Genomic DNA, 27,881 nt, shown 5'->3' on the forward strand with positions numbered 1-27,881 from the left:
GAAGAAAACAAATCCTACCATTTGCAACAACATGGATGGAGCTAGAGGGTAATATGCTCGGTGAAATAAGCCAGGTGGAAAAAGACAAGTATCAAATGATTTCATTCATCTGTGGAATATAAGAACAAAGTAAAAAACTGAAGGAACAAAACAGCAGCAGACTGACAGACTCCAAGAATGGACCAAAAGTTACCAAAGGGAAAGGGAGGATGGGTGGGAAGGGAGGGATAAGGGGAAGAAAAAAAACGGGCATTACTATTAGGAGACATAATGTAGGGGGGTACACGGGGGGTTGTACAACACAGAGAAGACAAGTGGTGATTTTATAGCATCTTAGTACACTAATGTACAGTGACTGTAATGGGATATGTGTTGGGGACTTGGTGATGGGGGGAATCTAGTAAACATAATGTTCCTCTTGTAATTGTAGATTAATGATACCAAAGTAAATTAAAAAAAAATAGTGGCCCTATTAGTTCCCCCAGTGAAAATTGAGGCGTAAACAGGTTAAGTTACTATTTAAGGTCACAACACTAATAAGTAACATAACCAAGTTTTGAACCCAGGGGCTGTCTGACTCCAAGTCCTTTCCCTTGCCTTCCATATATAAGTTCTAATTATGTGCTCAATTGTTTCTGTAGAATTTGGCTTTTTTTAATACTTTGTTTTAAATTGCGATATAATATGCATACACTACCTACAGAAAGTTCACCACATACCCTTGTATGTCTCTCTCTTCCCCCAGGAGATAACCAGTATTTTGACTCTTGTGATAATTGTTTCTTTGCTTTTCTTTTTTAAACCTCATCTATAAGCATTCTTAAAATGTGTAGTTTGTTTCTTTTCCTATTTTGAACCTTATATGAAAGGAATCATAATGTTTATATCTTTTTATGTCTTGCATCTTTGTTCAACATTATGTTTGTCACATTCATCTGTGTTGTTATATGTAGCCATAGTTTATTATTATTGCTATGTAGAGTGTTTCATTAACAAATAATAAATATTTTACTTATCCTATAATCCATCATTTCTTCATTACCACTGTCACTCTCCTAATTAAAATTATTCATTTTTAAGCTATCCAGGGTCCCTAACTGTTCTCCTTATTTTTAGGCTTTCCCTATCTGCTGCCAGAGGAATCTTCTGAAAGTCAATGTTTATCATGTCCCTCCTGTTAAAAGAAGTTGGAGAAGAAGAGGAAGAAGAAAGGTAGGGATGTAGGCAGCAATATATTATTCAGGAGCTTGAAGACCATTTTAAGGATTTTTTTTTTTTTTATCCTAAGGGCAATGAAAAACCCTATCTGGCTGATAATTTTAACTTTCTAAGCTCATAGACTCTTACTCCAGAGTCCTTAAACACTGGATTAGAGTCCTTTGAAAGCTATGCCTGCAAGAATCCAACCAAGTTTGCTAGGTCCTCCTTAAGTGCTACCTCACACCCCCTAGGGATCACTTCATCCACTGGCTAAGTTCTCTTTGCACTGTCCCCATCTGCCAGTTCTCTCTTTGATTTCTCTGTAATCAACTGTTAAATTGTAGGGGAGGAAACTTTTACCTTTACCCTCCTAAGGTTCTTTTTGGCTGGGCCTGAGAATTAAATTGACATAAGACAGATCAACAGGAGAAAAACATACTAATTTAATTCAAGTTTTACGTGATACAGGAGACTTCATAAGGAATGAAGACCAAAGACATGACAAAACCTACTTGTTTTTATATTAGGTTGAATGAAGAGAAGAAGCATTTTGGAAAAGTGACTCAACTATGTGGGGAGGCTAAAGGAAGATAATTTTAACAAGGTTTGTTTATGTCGAATTCTCTTGTTCTTAACTTACTGTTCTTGATAAGAATGGTACATTCCTTCTGGTATCTTTCATAGGTGAAATATAGGAGATGAAATTCTTAGAAATTGTTTTAAGAAAAAGAAAGAAAGAGTGTTTTTCTTATATTTGTTTGTTTTCAAATGCCTTTGATTCAAAATAGTTAATATACCACAGTGGCATATTTTGGGGTTGTTAGGAACTCCTTCAGTTCCTAATGCATATATAGATAAAATACCATAACTTTGGACAGTGCAATAGTGAACTAATAATTGTGCTGCAAAATGGCATATGAAAGAAAAATGAACTAGTGTGTTAAGAATCATAAGATTAGCTCAAAATCTCACCTAAGTGCCTAGGGTAGTGACATTTCAAGTGTCTTAACAAACACTTCGAATTCATACCTCTGAGTATAATGGGAATTATAGAATGTTAGACAAGAAACATTCCATAGCTATAGACATAGTTCTATAAAATATAATTTTAGTTTAAGGGTGACAAACATTTTCTGTAAAAGGGCTAGACAGTAAATATGTTCAGCTTTGCAGGCCATACGGTCTCTGTCACAACTCCTCAACTCTTTGTAGGATAAAAGCAGCCATAGGCAAAATGACTGGGCCTGGTTGTGCTCCAATAAAATTTGATTGGCAGCAGGTCAGATTTGGCCCACAGGCTGTAGTTTGACAATCCCTGCCTTAGTGTTTAATTTCAGTCCTCATTGCTATTTGTTTGTTGTTTGTTTTTGTCAGCATTTTGAAATTAAGATCTAATTTACATCCAGTAAAATGTAGCAGCTCTTGTGTACTTTATGATAAGTTTTTGATAAATGTATTCACCTATGTAATTATCATTCCAATCAAGATGTAAAACATTTCCATTGCCCAGAAAGTACCTTCATGCCCCTTCCAGTCCCACCCCAACCCCTAGAGGTTAACTGCTCTTCTGATTTCTATTCCCATAGATTATTATTTGCCTATTCACGAATCTTATACAAATAGATTATACAGTGTCTGTGTGTCTGACTATATGGCTTCTTTCATTCAAAAATTTTGTGAGACCCTTCCATGTTGTTTAGGGTGTCAGTAGTTCTTTCCTTTTTTTTGTGTAGTAGCATTCCACTGCATGAATTTACCACAGTTTGTATGAATATACCTGTTACTAGTTTCTGAGGGCTGTTTTAAGAAATTACAACAAACATTATGGCTTAACACAACAGACATTTATTCTCTCACAGTTATGAAGGCCACAAGCCCAAAATCAAGGTATTGGCAGGACAATGTTCCATCTGAAGACTCAGGGCCACAATCCTCCCATGCTTCTTTCAGCTTTTGGTGGCTCCAAGTGTTCCTTGGCTTGTGGCAGTCTAAATCGAGTCTCTGCCTCTCTTCCTATGACCTTTTCCTCTGTGTCTTTGTGTCTTTCTTCTCTTGTATGTCTTACATGGACAGGTCATTGGATTTAGTACACACCCTAATTGAGGATGACCTCATCTTGAGATCCTTAATTATATCTGCAAATATATCCTTTTAAATATATTCTATATATGCTTTTTTCCAAGTAAGGTCACATTCACAAATTCCAGGTGGTTGTATACTTTTGGTGGCCACTATTCAACCCACTATAATATCACAGTTTGTTTATCCAGCCACCTTATAATAGACATCTGAATTATTTCTAATTTATTTTTGCTATTATGAATAAAACTGCTATGAATATTGTTTGTATGAGGCTTTTTGTGGCTGTTTTCGGCTTCACAGTTTTTGAAATCTAGTTCTAATTATCTTAATACAAGATGTGATTAATTTTCTTCTTAGTGGTAATTACTCATTAAATAACATTTTTAATTCTAGCAGGAATTTCTGTAAGATTTAGTGAACTTAAATATACCTGACTAGAATATGTTGTATAACTGAAAACATAATATTGCCAAGAAACAAGATATAGAATTCTAATAACTATCTTAATTTTTGTTTCTCAAGACATTATCAGGACACAAGTTTCAGAACAGCCAACATTGACTTTAACTCTTTAAAATAAGAGCAATATATGATTAGAGTAAAATCAAAAACAAAACAAAGCTTGACTCTATCTGTCAGTTCTTTTGTTATACTTTGTATTAATGCTTGCAGCCAACACCTGGGCTAAGTTTGATTGATAACATTTATTTCATTATGACTAACATAGACCACTTCACTGGTGTGGGATTTAAATGCAGCCCTTCTAAACAAACAAATAAAACCATCCGTCTGGGCTCCTCTCCCACCCTTAGATTCTGGTAGGCCAAACTTTAACAGGGCTAGTACTGGGCTGTGGTTTACAAGCTTTCTATCTGTGTGGCTGGCTGCCATGCTACATTAAAAGTTTCTTGAAGAGGAGGCACACTGTCTCATTCATCTGTGTGTCCTCCAACTCCAGGCCCAGCTCAATGCTTTCTTAACCTTGTAAGTGTTTCCTGACTAAATAGTGCTTTTGAATAAAAAATAAGGAGGAAGATGCTGATAACTCTACTCTTCGTAGTAGAGTAATTCCACTAAAGCAGAATAGTTCCTGTTAATGAAATTCCTTAGAAATAGTTTTAATAAACAAATCCTTTTTAAATATATTGGAAAGTCTCCAAGATTATCATTTATTACACTGGTGGTTTCTTATTGAATATCTGCTTCATTTATTCACAATTCCAGGAACTGGTGATTGGCTACACTATTCATTTGTAAGAGCAATTTAAAATACTACTCAGGCCCTGATGACACTTGGCAAGTGCAAAAAGAAAAGCATAGTGTTCTCTTATACTTTTTAGACAGACTAAAATATTGTAGAATAGTTTGGAGTTTTTTTTAATAGAAACAAAATTATGTAATGTGTTCTGTCATTATCACCCCAGTCTTTTGCAACATCTATAAATCAAAATTTTACTTGATTTTTTCGAGAAATGTAGATAAAACTCCATGATTTTAGAATATAACTACTCTGAAACTTTTGGGTGGATAAATTTAGAATTTTCACTGATCTTAATTTTCCATTTTAGCTTTATTCTGTCCCTTTACTTTTAATTTTCATTTTAATAGGCCTATCTCTGAAATCAGAGTTGACCAACATACTCTGTTGAAATCATAATTTCTTCATTTTTGACACAATTATCCACAGGATGAGGTTTAACAGAAGAGACAGGGACAACTATGACAACATAGTCAAATACTAGATCATGTAACTTATGAAATATATTTGAAAAGATATGTAAGTGCTAGTTTTAAAGCCACAATTTCAAAATTAAATTAGGCATTTTAAAGACATTTCATACATAGCATTATTGACCAGATTATATTATTATCCATATATTTTAACCTCCTCTACTAGTTCGGGAATGTTTTCAGGTATAAGTAACAGAGTAACAGACTAATAGATCTTAAACAACAGGGGTTTATATGTCTAAGATAGTAAGAAGTCCAGAAGTAGGTGCTTGCAGCATTGGTTTAACAGCAGTGTGAGGGCTTAGATTTTTATCTCTGTGATTCACTTTGCCTTCTCTTCATAGTCATAAGATGGATGAAAAAGCTTCAAGCATCACAACCATTTTCAGAGTCAAGAAGCAGGGGACACTACTGGACAGAGCTTTCTACGTACCTATTTTTTTTACCAGGAAGGACATAACCTTCTCAAATCATGAATCCAGTAGTTTTCCTTGCATTTTCATTGACTACAATTGTGTCACATGATGATCCCCAGCTATAAAGGAGGCTGGGAAAATGAGTGTCCATTTCTACCTCTGTAACTAGAAGGATGAAGGGAGAAGGAGTTGGGAATGACTTTTGGGTAACAAGTCATAACTTCCATATACTATATGCTCAGTAACCATTTGTTGAATGAGTTAACAAGTAATCCACAGTGTTCAACAGAGCTCAAGTTAAGATATATACCCACCTTTCATTATCTTTCCTATTAAATTTACATTTTATTTTCCTCATTTCTTCAAAAACATTAAGAGAGGTTCAAAGTTGTATTACTTATTAACAAACATTTGTTAAGTGTATGGAATCCACTAGTGCTTGCTCTGTGATTGGGAAGAGAATTAGAAATGATTAATTCTAAGACACTCATTTATTTATTCAAGACATTCATCCATTTACTCAAGAAATATTTGTTGAATGTCTACTAGGTGCCAGACACTATTGTAGAGTTATGAGATGTATCTGTAAATAAAACAAAGAGTCCTTCCCTTGAGAAAAACCTGCACTCTAATAAAGCATATTGACATTTTAATTGGATTTTAAGAAGTGAATTGCAATTTCATAAATAAACATAACTGGGACTGCATTTCATTTAAAGGGAATAACATGAGCAAAGATACAGAAATGTGAATATGAGTGTCCTGTTTGGGGAGTATCAAGTAGCTCCATGAAGCACATCATTACATGATGAGGGCTGAAAAGGCAGGTTAGTGTTATTTGTGAAGGGTTATATCCAGAGCAGTATGAGTTTTTCCAGGTCAAAACTAGCATCTCTTAAAGTTAGTACAAAAGCTTACTAGATATCTTCACTTGGAGGTTATACAAACACCTTGAACTTGTCTTGTCCCAAATGGACTCATGATATTTCTCCTGAAACTTGTTCTTACTCCTGTCTTTCCCAACTTGGTTTAGGCCCTCACCAATTCTCACTTAGGCTATTGCCATTATCTCCTTCCTACCTGCAGCCTCCTACTCCTCTAGTCCATCCTCTCAACTGCTTTAGAAAGTGATTTTTCTAAAACTTATATAGCCCAGAGGTCATCTAAAAGCCACAGTTAATGAAATATCTGTAAACTTAGTGAAGACAGAGTTTGGGGAGGGGGGTTGTTGTGTATTAGTTTTCTATTGTTGTGTAACAAACTACCACAATTTTAGAGGCTTAAGATAACACATATTTCTTATTTCACAGTTAGGAGTCTGGTACCATTTAGCTGGGTCCTCTGCTTAGGGTCTCATTAAGATTACAAAGTGTCAACAGGGCTGTGTTCACATCTGAAGTTGTGACTGGGGAAGAATCCTCTTTCAAGCTCATTGGGTCATTGGCAGAATTCATTTATTTGCAATTGTGTGACTCAGAGCCCCACTTCTTTCTGGCTATTAGCTGGAGGCTGCTCTCAGCTTTTAGACACCACCTATAGTCACTTGCCATGTGGACTTTTCCAACATGGCTGCTTACTTCATCAAACCAGCAAAACAGTCTGTAGAGTGAGTCTGCTAGCAAAGACAGAGCAATGTGGTCATAGGAGTGACAGCCCATCATCTTTGCTATATTCTTTTCATTATAAGCAAATAACAGATCCTGCCTACATGCCAAGGGATGTGAACACCAGATATGTGAATACCAAGAGGTAAAGATCATGAGGAGCTACCTTAAAGTTTTGTTTGTCATGACATTCTTATAGTATCTACCCTCAGGATTTGCTCAATAGGAACTGTCTCTGAGGATGATCTTGAAGTGAAGTTTAGTTTCTACCAAAAAAAAAAATTTCCACTCAAAGATAAAGGGACACTGCTTTTGGCTATTCTACTGGCTTCTCTCACTTCTGTCCCATTTCCCTACAGTTGTCCTAAGAATTCCATTTTGCTCTGGGATGTGCAGTAGTTCAGCATTTCTAGCTTTCCACCCACAAATGTGTCAGCTAAATCTCTTTAGGGCCTCAGCAGAACAAATTTAATTCATGCTGTTTAAAAGGTAGTGGGTATTAAAATATAAAACTTTTTTTTTCCTTTTATATCCAAATCTGATCCTGTTTCTCCTTTGCTTTAAAAGCACTTTAATTGTACTCTATTGCTGAACAATAGGCATAAAAAATACAGAATACATTTTTATTCCCAATTATGACAATTCATACCCTCTCCAATATGTCCCTTGTCTAGTTTTTGATCATTCCCCACTTTACACTCCAGGGCCCATGTTTTAGGGAGCAATTTTCAGGCTGATTCATGATTTGAGAACTGGACTCACACTGCCCTTTCATCCTACAATGCCAGTTTACTGCTTCTGCTTCTGTTACTCCTTGCCCTACACATCTACTCCAATGTTACTTTATCTGTGAACATTTTCCGTCTCTCTTTTGTACTCACTTGCACAAACTGATATCATTACTATTTATGATACTTCCTTAATTTTTTTATATGCCTATGTATTTTTATTAAACTGTAAACTTCTTGAAGAGGTTGTCTTATGGGAAGAGAAATGCATACAGGTCAACATGGCAAGAGAGAGGTGATGGCTGGAGTCATGCTTGAAGGTATTTAATGTATAAGGATGGTATCTGAAATTTTGGGAGTGGATGAGACCATTTAAAAGAGAACAGGAGAGGACAGATCAAGGCAGTGTAGAACTTCTAATTAGGATGCTTGATGAGACTTAACACCGCCAACATTGTATTTGCAGTTTCTCTTGGTCTTTTCGTGCTATTTTATATATTGCTTTATTATTAATATTACTACCTTTTCTCTTTGTTAGACTGATTAGACAAATATAAAATGGTTTGGAGTCTCACTACAGTCTAAATAAGGTATGCTATAGATGAAATTTTCATTTAAAGAAAATATTTCTCATGAACAAATTAAATTTTTGAAAACCTTCAGTAAAATATTATTTTTCATAACTGGAGACTCTTGAATGATTTTTCCATATTGTCCCAGTTTTATTTCAGTAAATTCCAGTTATAAATAGCATTTCTATTAAAGACCATATCATGTAAGCTCACAGCCTTGTGACCTCAGGTATTTTATTGAAATGATAATCCCTGATTGAATTTAAGGTCTTAATGTTCAGAGATAAAAGCCCAATTTCTTCAGATTTTAGGTAATCACTCTGTGCAATAATTCGGCAATTACACTGAACACCTATTATATGGATCTAGCCTTTGTTGTTTGAATGCTTCCTAACAGATGACTTCCATATGATATTTGTGAACTTCATCAATCCAGTGTAATGTCATTTCCTGAGACTTATTTTGTTTTCATTTTAAAAGTCCTCTCTCTTAGAATTAAATTGCAAGCAAAGCTCTTCTTAACTTTAAAGTTCTTTCATATAGAGCAGTTCTATTTCCAGTATTACTTCCTTCAAAATAAGTTTGTTGTTAAAATTATTCATAATTTGACATGTAAAGTAAGTTGTGATAAAACTTTGAGAGAGGAAAAATCCTTACAGTAGTTTAAAATTTATCAATTTTTTTGCTAATATGTTTGAGAGAGGTTAGTAAAAGTCTTTTATATATTAAGAGCCAACTAGGGTTCTGTATAAATAGTTTACAGTAATTCTTATTAGACTTTCTCAAATTATTTTGAAATGAAATGGAGAATTTTATTTACCAGACTTGCTTTGTCTCTGTCATTCATAATTGCAGGGAATTGGTGTGCTTTCCTCCTACTCCTTCGGTTTCTATGTGAAGGGACTTTAGAGTAACACTCTGGCCTCTTACCCCACCTGGTTAGTGGCAGACATCCATGAATCCACACATCACGTTAAGTAGAGTTAATGTATTAAAAAAAACATAAGCGCATAAATGTTCAGTGCCAGGCTAGACTGAGGCAGTCTGAAGTTCTGTTCTAGGGTATGCTTTGGGGACAGGAATGAGGATGTGGGGGGACAGAGTATGTCAGGGAATATTAACACACTCATTTGGCTCTCAGCCCTAACTCTCATTCTGTAAATAGTCTTATCAATAATAAGGGTGATATTTTGATCTCTAATTGACTAACCCGGGCAGGAATCACTAAGATCCCTTCCAGTTATAAAAGTCAATGATCCTAAGTGGGATTTAGGTAGGTGTATTCACTGAACATGTAGATTCCCAACAGAAAACAATATTGCAAAAGTACATCTAATTCTTGATTTAAATTATTGGCCCTGACACTTTCCTTTCTATAAAGGTGAATAAAACTGCATAAATTTGGTATGACATGGCTAGCTTTCCTTTTGCTCCTGTTTCCAGACAGAGACACCATGGCAGGATTCTACATGCACTTTTATCATGTGTGACAAGGAGATAGGTCTGAAGAAGAAGGGGTTAGAGGAAGAGAGCTATTCCACCATGACTTGAGAACTTTGCTAAATCATTCTAGCTGCTCACCAACATTATTTTGCAAAGCAGGATCTGGCTACCTTACAGTTAGGACAGGGCACATAAATGGAGTTGGGATATGATCATCTGGTTTATTCTCCAGGACACTTATATGCCTTCAAAAACCTGGAGTAGGCCCTGAGAAAGATGATTCTCCTTAATGTGCTTGAAAAGATATGGTGACAACCCCGTTCTGGGCATGAATGGGAGAACTAAGTCAGATAAAATTTTGTAATTAGGCACAATTGCATTACCAAATGCAATGTCATCTAAAATAATCTGTTTTTGAATGAAAAGGTAAAAGGTAACTATTTCAATCCCATGCAATTTTTCTCACTCTGTCACATGTCATTTTCTGATGATGGAAATGATGAGAAATTCAAAGATTGAAAAAACAATGTGAAATTAAATATAAAAGCATGGCATTTAATTGTCAGTGATATTACGTACGTGTCTAAAACTGAACACTGAAATTATGTGTAATTGTGTTTAATAATTTGAATTCCCAGAGCATGTCTGAAAATGCCTTACCTGTAGTTGAACACTGAATTTAGTATGTGATGACTAAAATGGTGGAAGAGCTTAAGCCTGAGCTGTAACTTCCTCAGTAATAGTAAATAGATGAGCTACTAGGAAATAGCTTACTTTTTTCCTTTTTGTTTGTTATAGATTGAATGTTCATGTCCTGCCAAAATTCATATTTTGAAAATGAATCCCCAAAGTGATGGCATTTGGAGGTGGGGCCTTTAAAAGGTGGTTATGTCATGAGGGTAGAGCACTTATGAATGGGATGAGTGCCCCTGTAAAGGAGACCCAAGAGAGCTCCCTCCCTACTTCTGCCATGTGAGGACACAGGTAAAAGATGGTTGTCTATGAAACAGGAAATGGAATCTCACTAGACACTGAATCTACCTGTGCCTTGATCTTGGACTTACCAGCTTCTACAACTTGAGAAATAAATTTCTGTTGTTTATAAACCCAGTCTGTAGTATTTTGTTATAATAGCCTGAATGGACTAAGATATTATCTGTTTTGTAAAATTAATGAAACATGATAAAATAAATGTAATCTTTGAATGGTATTTTCTATATCAAGAAACCCAGAAAAATAAATTTAAACACCCAGGAAAATAAAGAGGTAAGGGTTATAGCATTTGGTAAATGTTGGCAAATTATATAACTCACTATTCAAAGTTACTAGGCAAAGAGCCAAATTTTTCAACTTTTGGTATATGCTAGTTCTGTATTACTCAACAATATAGTATGAGAAGATGATACTTTTCTGGTTTACACTATACCAATTCTGCCAAAAAGAAATACCATGTTATTTTTAGCAAAGATTCCATATGTTTATTGCTTACAATAAATTTGCAAATTTACTGCAGGCAATAAATCTGATGACCAAATTTTTAAATTTTTTTCAGTGTTAAACCAGAAACTCTTTGTCCTTGTATGTTTGAAATTCATTGGTCACATGCACAGTATTGTCTGCTGTCAGGGTTGGCATCTCTGCTAAGGAATGAACACCAGGGTATAAATTTCAGAATCTCATAAGACAGTTTCATTTAGAAGCTTAGTGATAAATTTCCACTGATAATTAGCAATAAACATCAGTAGTTTGAAAAACAAATACTGGTGGACAGGCACAGCCTCTTCTGACCACCTTTTTGAAGTGTCTCTATAACTCCATATATAGCTTTCAAGGTTTGGGCTTTGGAAATGTCAAAGTCTCTAGAAATTCTATAAACTTTTCTCTTTATAGTTAGGATATTCTATAAATTAACTATAAAGACAAAACCTTGAGTTTTTAGTCTTAATGACAATGTGAAAAGGGTTCACTTCCTGAATAGGTACAAGTATGAAACCTAGTGTCTCAGTTGGTTAGAGTTTGGATAGAATGCTCCATGCTTAGAGTAATATCCTAAACTACTTCCAATAACTGGGTAAGAATGTTCTAAAACAACGAACAATTTGAATTTTTCAGAACTCTTGTTCTTCCTTTATTTGGAAGAAACAATATGTTTCTACATGTCTATTTTTCTAAAGCTGTATAAGCTAACAATATTATAGGCAATTTTTCTGATATATATTTGCTGGACTAGGTGCAATGTAGCAAAATTCTTAGGTGAGAAGTTGTGCAAACGATACAATTTTGAAAAATCATTGTCTGTAGGAAATGTTCCTCTAAGAAACTCAGTCCAATTTTTTCACACTTTTTTTAACCTTCGATTAGAGTCAGGTAAAGATCAGGAAGGCAGTTCTTTGGGACATCACTATAATTCAGGACATCTATAAACCTCATTGTGAGGTTAAAATACCACTGGAAATACTATATATGAAGAAATTTGTGTGAATCGTGTTTGGTGTTTACTGGTTGAAAGAAATATTTGGGGAAGTTACCTAGTTCTGGAAAACAGGACCTCTTTCCAATAGGGCATGCTGAAAATAATAAATCACCTTTAGTGATGATGACAGGGTACACAGGTTTGAGGTTAAAACTGAGTTGCTCAGGACCATGGAGGAGAGGCAGTGTGCTTGTGTTTTGCTATTTGTGATGGTTTTAAGATATGTCCACAAATTCTCTGATACTCCCTTGAAGAGATAGTGTTTTTCAACCTCCCTCTTCACCTATTTGATTGTGGGCTAGACTTTATAGTTATATAGGTAACTATAGATAGGTACTGTCTATATCATCATTATACTGTAAAAGAGAGAGAACATTTTAATACCTCTCTCCTAAAATGGAGGAAGGATGTGATTTGAGACCAGAGACAGTCCTTTGAGTTGAAAGAATTTAGTTCACTACATTGCCCTGTGTTTTTCATTTTTCCCTGGGCCAGTGAAAAGTGTACTGACTAACACCCTGACCTGTAACAGGGATTGGCAAACAACTGGCCCAGGCACCAAATCTGGCCTTCAGCCTTTTTAATAAACTGGACCTCAAGCTAAAAATGTTTTTTTTGTGTGTGAAAGTTTTTTTTTTTGTAAAGGGTTACAAATAAAAAAATAAGACAGAGACAGTTTGTGGCCCACAAGGCCTAAAGTATTTATCTGACCCTTTACAGAAAAAGTGTGCAAACCTCTTGCAATTAGCTCCCTTAGAGAAGACTGTGACACTTCCACAGCCTATTGGGGTTACTGTTGAGTGGTTGTCATCCTCAGTGGTAATGTCAAGGATTACACTTGGGACTACTTTGGTGTATGGTCACTGAATCTCAGTGAGCCTCAGTTATCTCATTTGTAACTAATAATGGTTGAGGTAACTTGGAAATCTAAAAGTCTGTTTTGAGGATACCACCAATCTTCTATGGTTACCCTGCTTTATATTCAGTTTCTCCTCTTGAATTCAACAACTAAAGAGATATTGGTGTGCCTTCTTAATTAATTTCCTTATGGGCCAGATTTCTTGGATGTCTCTGTTCACTTTGACCAAAGTTGCTCTTCAGAAATGCAATTAATTTACATAATAGAAAAAAATTCCAGAAACTGAAAACTAGAATTTATATTGGCAGACTCTAAAGTGTGAAACTTTCTTAGTAGGTATAGTAATTAAGCAAAAATAAGAAACACTTATTTGCTCACTTCTAAAACATGTCAGTTTATGAATAGATCTTAAATCTAGGAACAATGATGACCTACCTAAAACTCAAGATAAGTAATTCTAAGATTGGTGTCATTTCAAGTGAGAAATGTAAATTTTAGGAATCTTAACTATAGTATTATTACTTTATCTAGTAGAAAGACATCTTAGATTTCAATTCAATAACTAGTTATGATATAGATGCAGTCTAATTACAAGCCAAAATAAAGTTATTTATTCTTCCTTAATTCTCCTAACCAGAGGCTTCTTCTGGAATAAAATAAACATTTGGACAATGGCAGCTTTAATATTTATCTATTTTTCTACGAAGAAGCTTAATTTTACATTAAAGTTTCAAAAACTGCACTCATCTAAGTCAAATGTTATTTACTTGTTAATTCTGTTTCTTTAAAAACCTCAATTGTTAAAGACTAATTTCTGCAAATAGGTAAGAGATTATAATATTAAGACAAACTTAGTTCAGGATAGATCAACTTCAAATGAAATTTAAAACCTTACTGTGCTAAGGCCACTTATTTCTTTGGTAATAGTTGCACTTTTTTTTCTTAAAAAGCATCTGAAATCAATTGGATTAAAAGAATATATAGCTCACTAGTTTGCCCTAAGACAGATTGGCAGGGAGAGAGGACTTGCTTTTAAGTCTTGGTAGCAAGAGGAGCCCAGTGTCTCCTTGGCAAAGCAAACATGAATCTAATTCCTGGCTCTGAATAGGGAAGAGAAACAGAACAGTGATATGACAGAACTCTGTTTTAATGTACACATAAGAATGATCTGCAATTGACATATTACTTGTTGAATTATAAATAGTTTTTTCTGAAGTGTTTGAGAATAACTCCTCTCTTAATTACAGGCATATCTTAGAGATATTGCAGGGTTGGTTCTAGTCCACCACAATAAAGCAAATATCAAAATAACTCAAATGAATATTTTGGTTTCCCAGTGCACGTAAAGTTATGTTTATACTATACTGTAGTCTATTAAATGTGCAATTGTATTATGTCTAAAAAACAATGTACATACCTTAACTTAAAAATACTTTACTGCTGAAAAATACCATCACGAGCTTTCAGCTAGTCAGTCTTTTTGCTAGTGGAGAATCTTGCCTCAGTGTTGATGGCAGCTGGCTATCAGGGTGGTGGTTGGTTGCTGAAGGTTGGGGTGGTTGCAGCAATTCCATAAATATGACAACAATGAAGTTTGCTGTATCAATGGACTGTTCTTTTCACAAATGATTTCTTTGCAGCATACAATGCTGTTTGATAGCATTTATCCTCAGTAGAACATCTTTCAAAACTGGAGTCAGTCCTCTCAAACCCTGCCGCTGCTTTATCAACTAAGTTTGTGTAATAGTGTAAATCCTTTGTTGTCATTTCAACAATCTTCTCAGCATCTTCATCAGGAACAGATTCCATTTCAAGAAACCACTTCCTTTGCTCATCCATAAGAAGTAACTCCTCACCTGTTAAAGTCTTACCATGATATTGCAGCAGTTCAGCCATCTTCAGGCTCCACTTCTAATGGTAGTTCTTTTGCTATTTCTACCACATCTGCAGTTACTTCCTGCACTGAAGTCCTGAACCCATGTCATCCATGAATTTTGGAATCAACTTCTTCCAAACTCCGTTAATGTTGATATTTTTACCTCTTCCCATGAATCATGAATGTTCTTAATGTTATGTAGAATGGTAAATCCATTTCAGAAGGTTTTCAATTTACTTTGCCCACATCTATCAGAGGAATCACTATCTATGGCAGTCATAGCCTTACAAAATGTATCTCTTGAATAATAAGATCTGAAGCCAAAATTATTCCTTGATCCATGGGCTGCAGAATAGACATTGTGTTAGCAAACATGAAAACAGCATTAATCTCATCACCCATCTCTGTCAGAGCTCTTGGGTAACCAGGGGCATTGTCAGTGAGCAGTAAAATTTTGAAAGGACTCTTTATTCTGGGAGTAGGTCTAAACAGTGGGCTAAAATATTCAATAAATCATATTATAAGTAGATGTGCCTGTTACCCAGGCATTGTTGTCCCATTTATAGGGCACAGGCAGAGTAGCTTTAGCTAATTTTTAAGGGCCCAGGACTTTCTGTATGGTAAAGGAGCATTGGTTTCACTTAGTCACCAGCTGCATTAGGCCCTGACAGGAGAGTCAGCTTGTTCTTTGAAGCTTTAAGACTAGCATTGACTTCTCTTTAGCTATGAAAGTCCTAGATGGCATCTTATTTCAATGGAAAGCTGTTTCATTTACATTGAAAATTTGCTACTTAATGTGACCACCTTCGTTAATTATCTTCTGATAACCTGCTGCAGCTTTTTATAACAGCACTTGCTGTTTTACCCTGCACTGCTATGGAGATGGCCTCTTTCCTTAAACCTTATGAACCAACTTCAGCTAGTGTCAAAACTTTTCTTCTGCAGCTTCTATACCTCTCTCAACCTTCATAGAATTGGAGAGTTGGGGCCTTGCTCTGGATTAGGCCTTGGTCTAAGGGAACGTTGTGGCATGGTTTGCTCTTCTATTATGGCCACTAAAATTCTGTATCAGCAGTAAGGCTGTTTTGCTTTGTTATCATTTGTGTGTTCACTGGAGTAGCACTTTTAATTTCCTTCAAGAATGTTTCCTTGCATTTATTATTTAATTAACTATTTGTTGCAAGAGGCCTAGCTTTTGGCCTGTGTCAGCTTTTGACATGCCTTCCTCACTAATCTTAATCATCTCTAGTTTTTTATTTAAAGTGAGAGACATGCAAATTTTCTTTTCACTTGAACACTTAAGAGGCCATTGATGAGAGAGATGAGGGAATGGCTGGCCAGTGGAGCAGTCAGAACATACGTAACATTTATTAAGCTCTTCATCTTCTATGGGCACAGTTCAGGCACACCAAGCAATCACAATAGTAATATCAAAGGTCATTGATCACAGATCACCATAACAAATATAATAATAATGAAAATGTTTGAAATATTAACAAAGAATTATCAAAATGTGACACAGAGACACGAAGTGAGCAACTGCTGTTAGAAAACTAGTGTCAACAGACCTGCTCAGTGTAAGGTTGCTCAGTTTCAATTTGTAAAAAAAATGCAATATCTGAAAAGCACAATAAAATCAAGTATGCCTGTGTGTGTGTGTGTGTGTGTGTGTGTGTGTGTGTGTGTGTGTGGTGTATGTATATGTAGGTGTATACTATGAAAGCACGAAGTATTTTACAAAATTGAGAAGAATTTAAAGAATTTTAAATTGTCAGTAACATCTATACAGTTTTGTATAGATATAGCTCTACAGTAATTCCTGGAAGACTAAGCATTTCACAATAAATAAAATTTCCATTTATTATGCCACTTTCAGTCAGATGTATGACTACCAGGGGTGCATGCACAGATCATGGTTAAGGCCATCAGTGGAGCAGCATGTGTAGAGATCCTAGAATTCCATTTTAATTATCTTTGAAGATGTATAATTTTGTTTTTTAAAAAAATCAAGAAGCTCACAAAATATTTCATGAACATTTTTTTCATTATCCTAATACCTATGGAATCATTTTGGCCTGACATTTACATTACAAAATTAAGAAGAAGGGAGCATACTTCTTGAGTAGCACATGGGCTTTTTAAAAAAAACTTTTTATTAAGGTATTATTGATATACACTCTTGTGAAGGTTTCACATGAAAAAGCAATGTGATTACTACATTTACCCATATTATCAAGTCCCCACCCATACCCCAATGCAGTCACTGTCCATCAGTGTGGTAAGATGCCACAGATGTGCTACACTGTTCACCCCGTGATCCCCGACACCATGTGTACTAAACATAATACCACTCAATCCCCTTCTCCCTCCCTCCCAACCTGCCCTCCCACACTCCTCCCCTTTGGTAACCACTAGTCCCTTCTTGGAGTCTGTGAGTCTGCTGCTATTTTGTTCCTTCAGTTTTGCTTCATTGTTATACTCCACAAATGAGGGAAATCATTTGGTACTTGTCTTTCTCTGCCTGGCTTATTTCACTGAGCATAATATCCTTCAGCTCCATCCAGCACGTGGGCTTTTACCATGGTGGTTCTACCTTTCTTTTCAGTGTTGTTTAATCCACGATGTCATGGATGCTTTGGAGTAATTTTTCTAAAACATAAATCTGATCATGTTGCTCCTTTGCTTAAACCCATCAGCAGCCATTCATACCCCTCAGTTTTGATCCCTGCCTCTTGAGCCCAGCCACAGTGGCCTTCAGGAGAAGGAGCTTACCTTTCATTTCCTTCTCTTACTCACCTTCCTGCTCCCAGTCCATGTTCCAACCACACTGATAGTCTAGTTGCAGTTTCCCAAATCCACCAAACTCTTTCATGCTTCTGTCAGGCTCACCTTTCTTCCCTCTTTTCTCCTAATTAGCTCTTTTCTTTAGGATACTCTTCCAGGACATCTCTTCTAATGTAGATACCCACTGATGAATAGTCATATCACCCTGAGCTACATGTTTTTCTCCACAGAACACATTATGGAGATCCCCCCTAAGACCTATGGGTGGGAGGGTGCCAATCTCAGTGTTACTTCAGACAGGTATTCAGGCAGTAAACAATGCTCCAAGATAAGCAGGCATCACTGCCATGGTTTAGGGTTATCATCACCTTCAGAGAATAATCCTAGTCAGAAGCTGGAGGTATAGGAAATAGAAGTCAGTCTTTCAGGAGTCAAGAGCCAGACACAGATCAGCTATCCAGCCAAGTGGACTGGTCCTCGTGTAAGATACCATCCCAGCAAGGAATGAGAATACTAAGGGAGGAACCTGAAGCTCAGTTACTGAGACTTCACCAAGTTGGCAGGGTTAGGAACTAACATAGGGCTTACCAGATACCAGGTCTATGACAACAAGGTTAATTTCAAGTCCCACTTATCATATATTTAAGCTTTTAGTGTATCCCCTACCCTAGACCCAGGAATTGAGCAATGACATGTGGGGATAAATGATGGATCCTAGTGACATCCAGGATCAGCACAGCCTATCTCCCTGGTAAATCAGGCAATGAGTAAAGAGAAAAAAATGTGCTGAGCAGCTTCCCAGGTGAGGAATTCATGTCAAACAATTGCTAAATCAGTGTTTAGAAAGAGAAAGCTACATTCTTTATCCTAACTTAATCCTTCCTGTATATTAAAAAAAAAAGAGTCCTTAATTACAGCGTGTTTTGGCACTTTCTTCATGCCTTATTTATGTGTAAAAGAAAGCTAAAAAATATATACTAAAAAAAGAAATGTGATTCTTATTCCTTCTAAAAAATATTTCCCCTCACTAAGAAGTCTTTTTCTCAGAAGTAGCCTAAAAGATTCAAGTTATTTTCCTTTTGTTAAGGTTTATGTAATATGTTCTTTTGATGACTTATTTCAAAAACCCTGTATATAAGTAGGACCTTCCTTTACGTCATCATCAATCAGGCTTAATGTGGTTCCAAATCTCTGCTGTCCTCTTCTTCCCTCAGCAAAGGCTACTAGGTCCTAAGTATGATCTCAGCCTACCCTACTGTCCAACTAAGACCTTGAACAGAAGATTCAAGGAGCTATGGGATTTGGCATCAAGTTATCTTTATTGCTAGTTCTGTTCTGACTACTTGCCCAAGTTCTGATTACAAGTCTCTGTGTTATTCTCCAAGACTGGCTTGTGCTTCATTTGGGTTAACTGAGTTTCTGCCTTGCTTCCCTCTGGCTGGTATCTGACTTAGTATCTTCAACAACCAGAGTCCCGTTTTGCTATTATCGAGCTCTACTATGAGTTCCTAGGAACTAGAGTCTTTCCTAGAACACCAGGCAGGTGGTTAAAGATCTGTTACCTGCTGATGGGCATACCTGATGCTGACTCTCTAACTTTGTGGACTTCCAAACTGCTTTCCTCTGGGTTCTATATTTCTTTCCTTTTGGGGTACCCCACTCTGAGTATCAGAATTCACAATATCAACTGATTTATCTGTTGCTGCCCCCTTTAAGTATCATGCTGCTTTATCTTGCTGCCAGTACCTCAAGCAAGGACTGTCTACCCCTAACTCTTCCCATCAATCTCTGCTTGATGAATGGGTCTAATTCTAGGAGCTGTGCCTCAGAGCAGCTCTATCAGGAAATGGTTAACCCAATCATGTGTCCAGACTTTACTGTCTTTTGTTAATAGAACTTCCTAGACTTCTAGCACTCGATGGAAATGAAGCAATCTAGAAATGTTGAATCTAAACATTATTTTAGAATGGGAATATTGTCAAGTAGGAAATGAAGAGAATAGCAGTCAACTTTTATTCACGTAAGGTATTTTAACTTGGGCCTCTATGTGGAAGACTTCAGTCACTTTGAAACATTGATATCTTGGGACTTGATGTAATCCTACTCACATATGTTTCACATTATTCAGTTTAAAGGGAAGGAAGAGTAACCATTTTCTTCAAATTAGGAACATAACTCAAAGGAATAAATTTCCAAACATGAAAATTAATTTGCATATTCTTTGGTGATAGGAAGAATTTATTTTAATTTAATCACCCTTCAAGAATGAAAGCACAGGGAAAAATATTGTTTCTTGACTGTGAAACAATATGACAAGCTTCAGCCTTACTTTCTCTGCCTCTGCCATCTTGGCTTCCCACTAGCTGGGTTCAGGATCTCTACTGACAGGTGTGGTACCACCACAGTTCCCAAAATGGTCAGACCTGGAGGCTGGATTTGCTAAAAAATGTCAGCAATATGCTGGCTCCTCCTTCACTAAACTGACTGTCATGTCACTTCCCTTGGGCTGACAGCCATTCCTACATATTCATTTGTTCAACAAACACCTAATGTGCCTCTGCCTAGTGCCTGAGGAAGATCGGCGCTTTGTGATCTGGAGCTTGTATAATTTGTAGGTCCTGTTTAAGAAAAAAAATACTAAATTACAAACAAAAAGCAATTATGAAAACAGAGAAAAGAGATCATGACAACTTTAAGTTTTTAAAAGCTGATAAATATCACTGAAATTTAAAAAATCTAGAAAAATATATTTTCATTAATTTACTGCTTGACAAACATCTATAATATAGCCCCCTTTTTTTGTCTGATAGTTTCTTCATATAACAACAATTTTATAAAATTTTTCTATAGAAATAATGGAGAATCCTCTAGCATGGTTGATCAAAAATAAACTTTAAATTGAGAGTTTAGAAAAGTTTCCTTCAGCCTCACTACTCATTATTAGTAATGTCACTTAAATTTTTAAGATTTGAGAAATCCTCAAGTTTCCTTCATATATAAGCAATAAGATTTGAGGAATTTCAAATTTTCTTGTGCAAGGACGAATCTTAACACTCTGAGGTGTCATTCGTGTCCCTATTGCAGTGGTGTCTTACGAGTTTTGTATCATCTGTATTGAATCAACATTTCCTATCAAATCAGCAAGCAGTTTAAATCGCTTACCAGTGTATTCATATACTTTGAGATACATAAAACACTACATACTCAACTGTACTTATTGTCTGTAATACTGCTACAGGTTTATTCTCTACAAACACAGGAATGATGATAAATTCTGTTTCACTTGATTCTCATTAAAGTGGGAGAAAAGTGTGGAGTGCATTTATAATTATACAAGCAACATTATCAAGCTCATTCTGTACAGAAGAGAACTATTTTCTTTAATATTGATGAGAATTAAATCCTCCACTTGTAATTATATACATCTAACGACTAGAAGAATTTTCTCCAGACTAGCTTCTGGTTTTATACATTTCAAACACAGTTTCTCCTCCACTACCCAAATACCTCTGTGCCGACCACTATACGACCTGTTCACATCTTGATACAACCTCTGGCCACTTTGCCTTAGGGCCGTGACGCACTTGATGTCATAGATGGGTTAGAGGTGTTCCTGGGAGCCATTCCTACATTGAGTTAACTAGCAAAAACTTAACTCAGAAACACATGAACATCCCCACTAAACCCAAGCTAGGTGTATCTCCAACTCAATTTCCCTTAGCTGAATCTACTTGCAGCTATTCCAACACTACACCATGAAGGAAAGTGTAAGAAGCTCTACGGGGATACCTCTTAGGTTGTGATTGCAGTTAGAATATCTTATTTTTGCAAATATTACAATAGCATTTGACATGTGAATCCATTGCTAGGTCTACTCTCCTAGACCCAAATAAGTGAAGGGTCCCAACATTTAAACCTCATTAGTTACACAGGGAATTTACTTCTGTCACTAGAGAAAAAACTGTAAAACATAGTACAGTTTCTGCCCCAGGCCTGGCCCACCTTTTCCTAGAGGTAGGAGATGCAAGAGGTAATACAGACAAGGAAATAGGTTCCCATGTTCTATATCTGTCCTTGCATCAATCATAATATGGGACACAGAGTCACAATATCAGCTGGACTCTAGTATCATGTGCCCAGATTGGCATTTCCTCCCCACCACATCCTCTCTACCCAACCCCCCACCTGTGCACTTTGTTTTTATATTGTTAGGATGTTTTGTTTTGTTTTGGTCTTTTCTTTATTTGTCTATTTGTTGCTGTGGTTATTGTATGAGGATCTGTTTTTTAGGGTTTGAGCAGTCAGAATTATAGACAGACACCCTACAGACAGATGTATGTGATACTGTTAGTCTCACAATGTCAGGAGCAGAAGGCAAAGAAAGAAATGAAATTTGAAAATGTAAGGGTAGCCAAGGCAGATAGAATGTATGTGCACCTAATCATCATTTTTGAAAACCATTTGCAGAATTGTTATAACAAAAAGGAAAGCAAGATGTTTCTTTTCTTTTTTAAAAAATCAGTTGCACAACTGAATAGCTAAACTGTGGTAGTTTTTTTCTTGGTAAAAACACAAATGCCAATTAGATAATGGTTATACTGATTATAATGAATAATAGTACAAGTGAATAAAATAGGACTATATCTGTACTTAGCATTAGGAAGAAAGGAGTCCTTAAAAGAGTTCTGAGAGAAATGCTCAACATGTACTCCAAGTTGTGGCTACAGTTTTCACAGGCCTCCCACTACTGCTAAGTCTGTTAAGTATTGGATCATATGTTTCCCTCAAGTGTAAAAATATGAAGTTGGTGAATTTTCTAAGAAAAATTCTACTGTTCCCTATTACATCTGTTGATTAGATTCCTTATTGGAAAGTGCATTAGCTAATGTCCTATGAGTCATACCCAAAAATGACATATTGCTTTTTTTTTTATAATACTTAACTGTATTGGAACATCATGGTCTGGAAAATTATACTATATGTTGTACATGTGTCCTGAAGGGCTGTGTAATTATTCTGGTTATAGCATGTTGCAACATACATCTGTGGACTGCTAGATATTATGAGTTCTATCTAAGGTTAGAAAAGAGAGAATATGATATTAGCCCCTAATTTTACTAATCAAATTGACTTAGTATTTTGGTTCCATAGTTTAGTAATTGTTTGTTTACTATCATTTTAATTGGCAGAAGTTGGATTATGGTCAGTCCTCAAGTTTACCTCCAATTTTAGGTGATGCTGCTCTGATGTATGTTTTTAAATATACCTTTTAAAATACTCTGTTCTGAAACAGTCAATGCAGATAAGTCAAACCTTTGACTTCAAAATTTCAGTGCCTTTAATTAATAGATGAGGTTCTTTACTTTTTAAAGTAAGTCAAATTACTTTAGTCTAAGATAAAAGCAGATTCTCTCCAGTCAATGTGTATTTCATTATTTTTTGTCTAATAGTTTTACTAATTGGTATAGGGACTGGAACTTCTCAGTCTGTTTTTCTACTCTATTTGCTTAAATATGCTTTACTTATGGTAAACAAATCCAGGTGACCCTGGGCATCTTGGATGCTGGCCTCTTCTTTCCTGAAGTCACCCTTGCCCCAAGGGTCCCATCTCAGGCACTCTGTCTCTCTAAATGTTTTTCTTTCAGTTCCAAGCATCTCATTCTGTAAGATCATAGGTACCATACTTTCTTTCCCTAGTTTTTGTGTTTATTTTCCTTAGGATCTCAGGATATATTTCATGTAATTAAAAAAAATAAAGTCAAGGTAGATGTACTCATAGGAGGGGGATAGAATAATCATGGATCAGGGAATATAAGAATTTGCTGGTAATGATGCCCTTTCATCATCTATATTGTCTTCTTTTTCATTCACTTGACATATATGTATCAGAGACCTATTATGCATCCAAAACTGTTCTAGGTACTTGGAATGCATCAAATACCAAAAGATAAAATTCCCCATGTATGTGGTGCTCCCATTTGTACAGTTTTGTGTCTCTTGAGAGTATGAATCATTGTTTTTCATACTGTAAGTCATAACATCAGTGCAAACAATTTGGATATTTTTTGCAGACTGTTTCCCTTGATCATGCTTTATGTCATCTCTGTATTACTTGATGAAACATAACTTAGTGTCTTAGATGTGGCTTTTTAAGTGGCCACTCATTGACAGACTTTTTCCTTACAATATTGAAAACAAGGGAGAGGCTGACAGGTTAAAGTTTACCATTTTCAAGGAAGTGAGGATGCAGATCAAGACCTAATGAGGCTGTGCTCTACATTCATATTTGGCATCAGCAGTGTTATGAACAAATCCTAGGCATTCAAATCCCTCCAGGATTTCTCAAGCTTTGGATTAGAGTCTTAGGTGCCCTCTTCAAAACTGCGTAGACCCTTCCTGCTAGAGTCATTCTAGGGTGGGACTGAATTTTTTTATTCAAATATTTCTGCTTAATTAACTACCAAGAGAAACATATCGAAGTGGGCACATAAGAAATAAGAATAAGGACTTTGTGGAAACACATGCCTCTTTTTTAAAAGTTTAGCTGAAGTCAGGGTCTGAATCTTGTTTTCAAATAATGAAGTTGTGCAACCAATGCATATTCTGTTTTTCCTAACAAAAATATATATAATGTTACCATGATCTTTCAATCTTTATGTATTTTTAAAAATATCTTTGTCTTGCTATACAATCATATAAAAACCCAGTGTTCAACAATTCATGTTTCTCTAGATAACGTACATTAAAACATGTAAGGTTCAGATTAGGGGACAAAAAATGAACCTCAGAAGATTCTAGTGGTTCTTTTGCTTCAGTTAAATTGAAGAATGCATGCATCTGGAAGATGCCTAATTTTAAGCTAAAGAAAAGGGAGAACAGAGGAATATGATAACCTTCCTGAAAATATCTCCCTCTAGGAAAAAACATGTGCAGGAGTGTAAATATTGAAGTAGAATGGTAAATGTATATAATGTAATATTTATGGATTTTTGATTTATAAATGCCAATTAAGTATCCTTTCAAAATCCTGGCTTAGAAAAATGATACTCTACCCTTCTTCAATAATGAATGAACTCAGCTCTCCACACCAGAGAGGAGAAGCATTGAGTGTGAACTAAGTAGTCAGCATAGGTGTGTAGAAAGGAAGCAGAGGGGAGAAGAGAAGGAGGAAACAATTCCTCCCATATGAGAAAGAATCTGGAAGGGAAAAATGAGACAGTCTCTCGTTTGTGTCTAAGGTTCCTTAGCAACACATTTTTGCTAGTGTTGACTAGGAAGAATAAGAATATATTAAATTATTCTTATGGATGAGAAAAAAACCAATTTAATGAAATCAAAGAGCTAATCTGACAGAGAAATCGATTTTTTAAAAAACATCTTTAAATATTTAAAGGAGATGGTTTCATTTATTTAACAGTAATTACCACTTATCAAACCCCCATATGCTAGGCACAGCCAAACACTTTATACATGTTGTCTGATTTCATCCTCACAACTTTGTAACGTAGCATAATTATGTTCATGGCCTGTATTAAGAAACAGAGGGCTTCAGAGATTAGGAAAGCTACAAGTATCAGGATTCACATGCAGGTTCGCCTATTTTAAAGCCTGTGTCCTAAACACATTGGTTCCTTGTACAATTTCAATACTGAGATTTGAATTCAAGGATTATAATATAATTTTATACATGGCTTATGATTTTCATTTTATGAAAACATAATAACCTTAAAACATTTCAGTTTGCTGACATTTGTGGTGGGTGATTGGGCCTGAATTTTTAATTAATTGTTATTTTATTGTCTTTCCTTATTTTAACAAAATCTTTGTTAATTTTCCCTTTAGAAGCTGTGTATTTTTTTAAATAGAGAATTTTTTCAAAAGCTCACAAAAGTCATCTTTGAAGAGCCATCTTACATGTTTGCCACATTTTCAATCTACACAACTAGCATTATAGAAAGAATAAGACCTTTTTTGAGCCCACGTTTTTTTTTTTTTTGAGAGGGCATCTCTCATATTTATTGATCAAATGGTTGTTAACAACAATAAAATTCTGTATAGGGGAGTCAATGCTCAATGCACAATCATTAATCCACCCCAAGCCTAAATCTCGTCAGTCTCCAATCTTCTGAAGCATAACGAACAAGTTCTTACATGGTGAACAAGTTCTTACATAATGAATAAGTTCTTACATGGTGAACAGTGCAAGGGCAGTCATCACAGAAACTTTCGGTTTTGATCACGCATTATGAACTATAAACAATCAGGTCAAATATGAATATTCATTTGATTTTTATACTTGATTTATATGTAGATCCCACATTTCTCCCTTATTATTATTATTTTTAATAAAATGCTGAAGTGGTAGGTAGATGCAAGATAAAGGTAGAAAACATAGTTTAGTGCTGTAAGAGGGCAAATGTAGATGATCAGGTGTGTGCCGCCTGTAGACTATGTGTTAATCCAAGCTAGACAAGGGCAATAAAACATCCACGGATGCAGAAGATTTCTCTCAAAACAGTGGGGGTGAGGTTCTAAGCCTCACCTCTGTTGATCCCCAATTTCTCACCTGATGGCCCCCCTGCGACTGTGCCTGTCTTAGGTTGCTCCTCCCTTGAGGAATCTTACCCGTCTCTGGCTAACCAGTCATCTTCCGGGGCCATACAGGGAAATGTAAAGTTGGTAAGTGAGAGAGAAGCCATATTGTTTGAAAAGGTTAGCTTTTTACTTCTTTGCAGATTTATGCCCTGTGGCTTCTATGCCCAGCATTTGTCTTGAGGTATATTTACCACTTGGAGGAATTATGATACTCGGTAAATTCTATATGAGGCATGAATTCTATTTAAGGGTTATAATTAGGAAGGAAGAAGAAAAGCTATAGAAGTAGCAAGCGGAAGAAAACATGGGAAGATTGATTATTTCTTTGACATATCTTCTTGTAGAGTAACTTAAGCATGTATAGGTTTTAAACTACTAATTAAATTGTGCACACACATTAACATAATAGGAATACAGTTACATAACCAAAGCAGATCTATAATTACCAGCCATCTCCAGTGAAACCAAGAAAACCAGTTAGGCACCCTAGGCATTTGTGAAAATTTATCTATGATATGATGGATATTGTCCAACTGTACTTGAACAGTCTGAGAGAAATCAGACAAATTAAAACAACCCATTCCTGGGAACTGTTCACATCCCATATGTTCTTTTAACAGTAGATAGTCTGTAGTTGTAAGATTTTGGAGCGCTACAACTTGCACTTCTCCTAATTCTTGGTTGAGTTCCAACAGTATAGATCCAGTCAAATTTGTCGTTTTACTGTATGCACAGGCCAGCTTAGTTATCTCCTTCTTCATTCCCATGTGAGCTCACATTATTTTATGCCCAAATTCTGCTACCAAATGCAAGCACATTTCATTGTTTTCAGAAGGGATTTTATATGCCTGCTGACCTAAGAGTTATATGGACTTTTGGGGGGCCAAAATTTGTCTTTGGAATTCCTCTGTCTTCCCTTGAGTGCCCTTCTAATTGCTTCAGAATCTTCTCTGGAACCTTCCTGCTGACCCTTGGCTGCTCAGAGCACCTTGACCCACTTTACTTTGGCTCTTCCTCACTTCAGCATTATGCCTACTTGTCTTTGATAAAACCCCTCTGTTCATTCATTCAGCAAATACTTAGTGACCATATACTGTGTGTCAAGTACAATGATGAGGGAAAAGATGTAGTCACTACCCTCAGGGAGTTAGTGTAGAAGGGAGTAGGCATTCACCCAAGGAACAAATGCAAACAAAAGCAATGCTGTAAATGTGAAAAGGTGCTAGGGTTTGAACACTAGGATTTGGCCTCGTCAGGGAAGTCAGACCAGACTTCTTTGTAAGGAAGTAACACTCGGCTGCAGTTTGAAGGATGAATTAATACAGCGAAGAGGTGAAGAAAGATTGTCTAGGCTAACTACCCAATTCTCTCTGCACCTCCCTGTTACCCTTTTAAACACACACACACACACATACAGATTATGCCATAGGTTGGCTGTGGGTTGACTGCCTTAGAATAGGTGTTAGAGGGGGTCAGATGTAGAGATTATTTTAAGATAAAGACATTTGAAATTCATCA

The 27,881-nt window shown here is 36.0% G+C and overlaps 1 long non-coding RNA gene across 3 annotated transcripts in view; it reads left to right on the plus strand.

Moving 5' to 3' along the window:
* LOC118915032 (uncharacterized) overlaps window positions 1-27,881 on the plus strand; it is a 138,654-nt gene that overhangs the window by 49,534 nt on the left and 61,239 nt on the right. For 2 of the 3 annotated variants that reach the window (XR_005025855.2, XR_008995832.1), the window contains 2 exons: window positions 1,117-1,212; window positions 1,728-1,804. This is a non-coding gene — a long non-coding RNA (uncharacterized LOC118915032). Of the gene's footprint in view, window positions 1-1,116; window positions 1,213-1,727; window positions 1,805-5,357; window positions 7,322-27,881 lie in introns of those variants that run through there. The other variant, XR_005025856.2, reaches the window with a different exon arrangement.

Source organism: Manis pentadactyla, chromosome 2 (genome assembly GCF_030020395.1).
Source record: "Manis pentadactyla isolate mManPen7 chromosome 2, mManPen7.hap1, whole genome shotgun sequence".
NCBI classification, from domain to species: Eukaryota; Metazoa; Chordata; class Mammalia; order Pholidota; family Manidae; genus Manis; species Manis pentadactyla.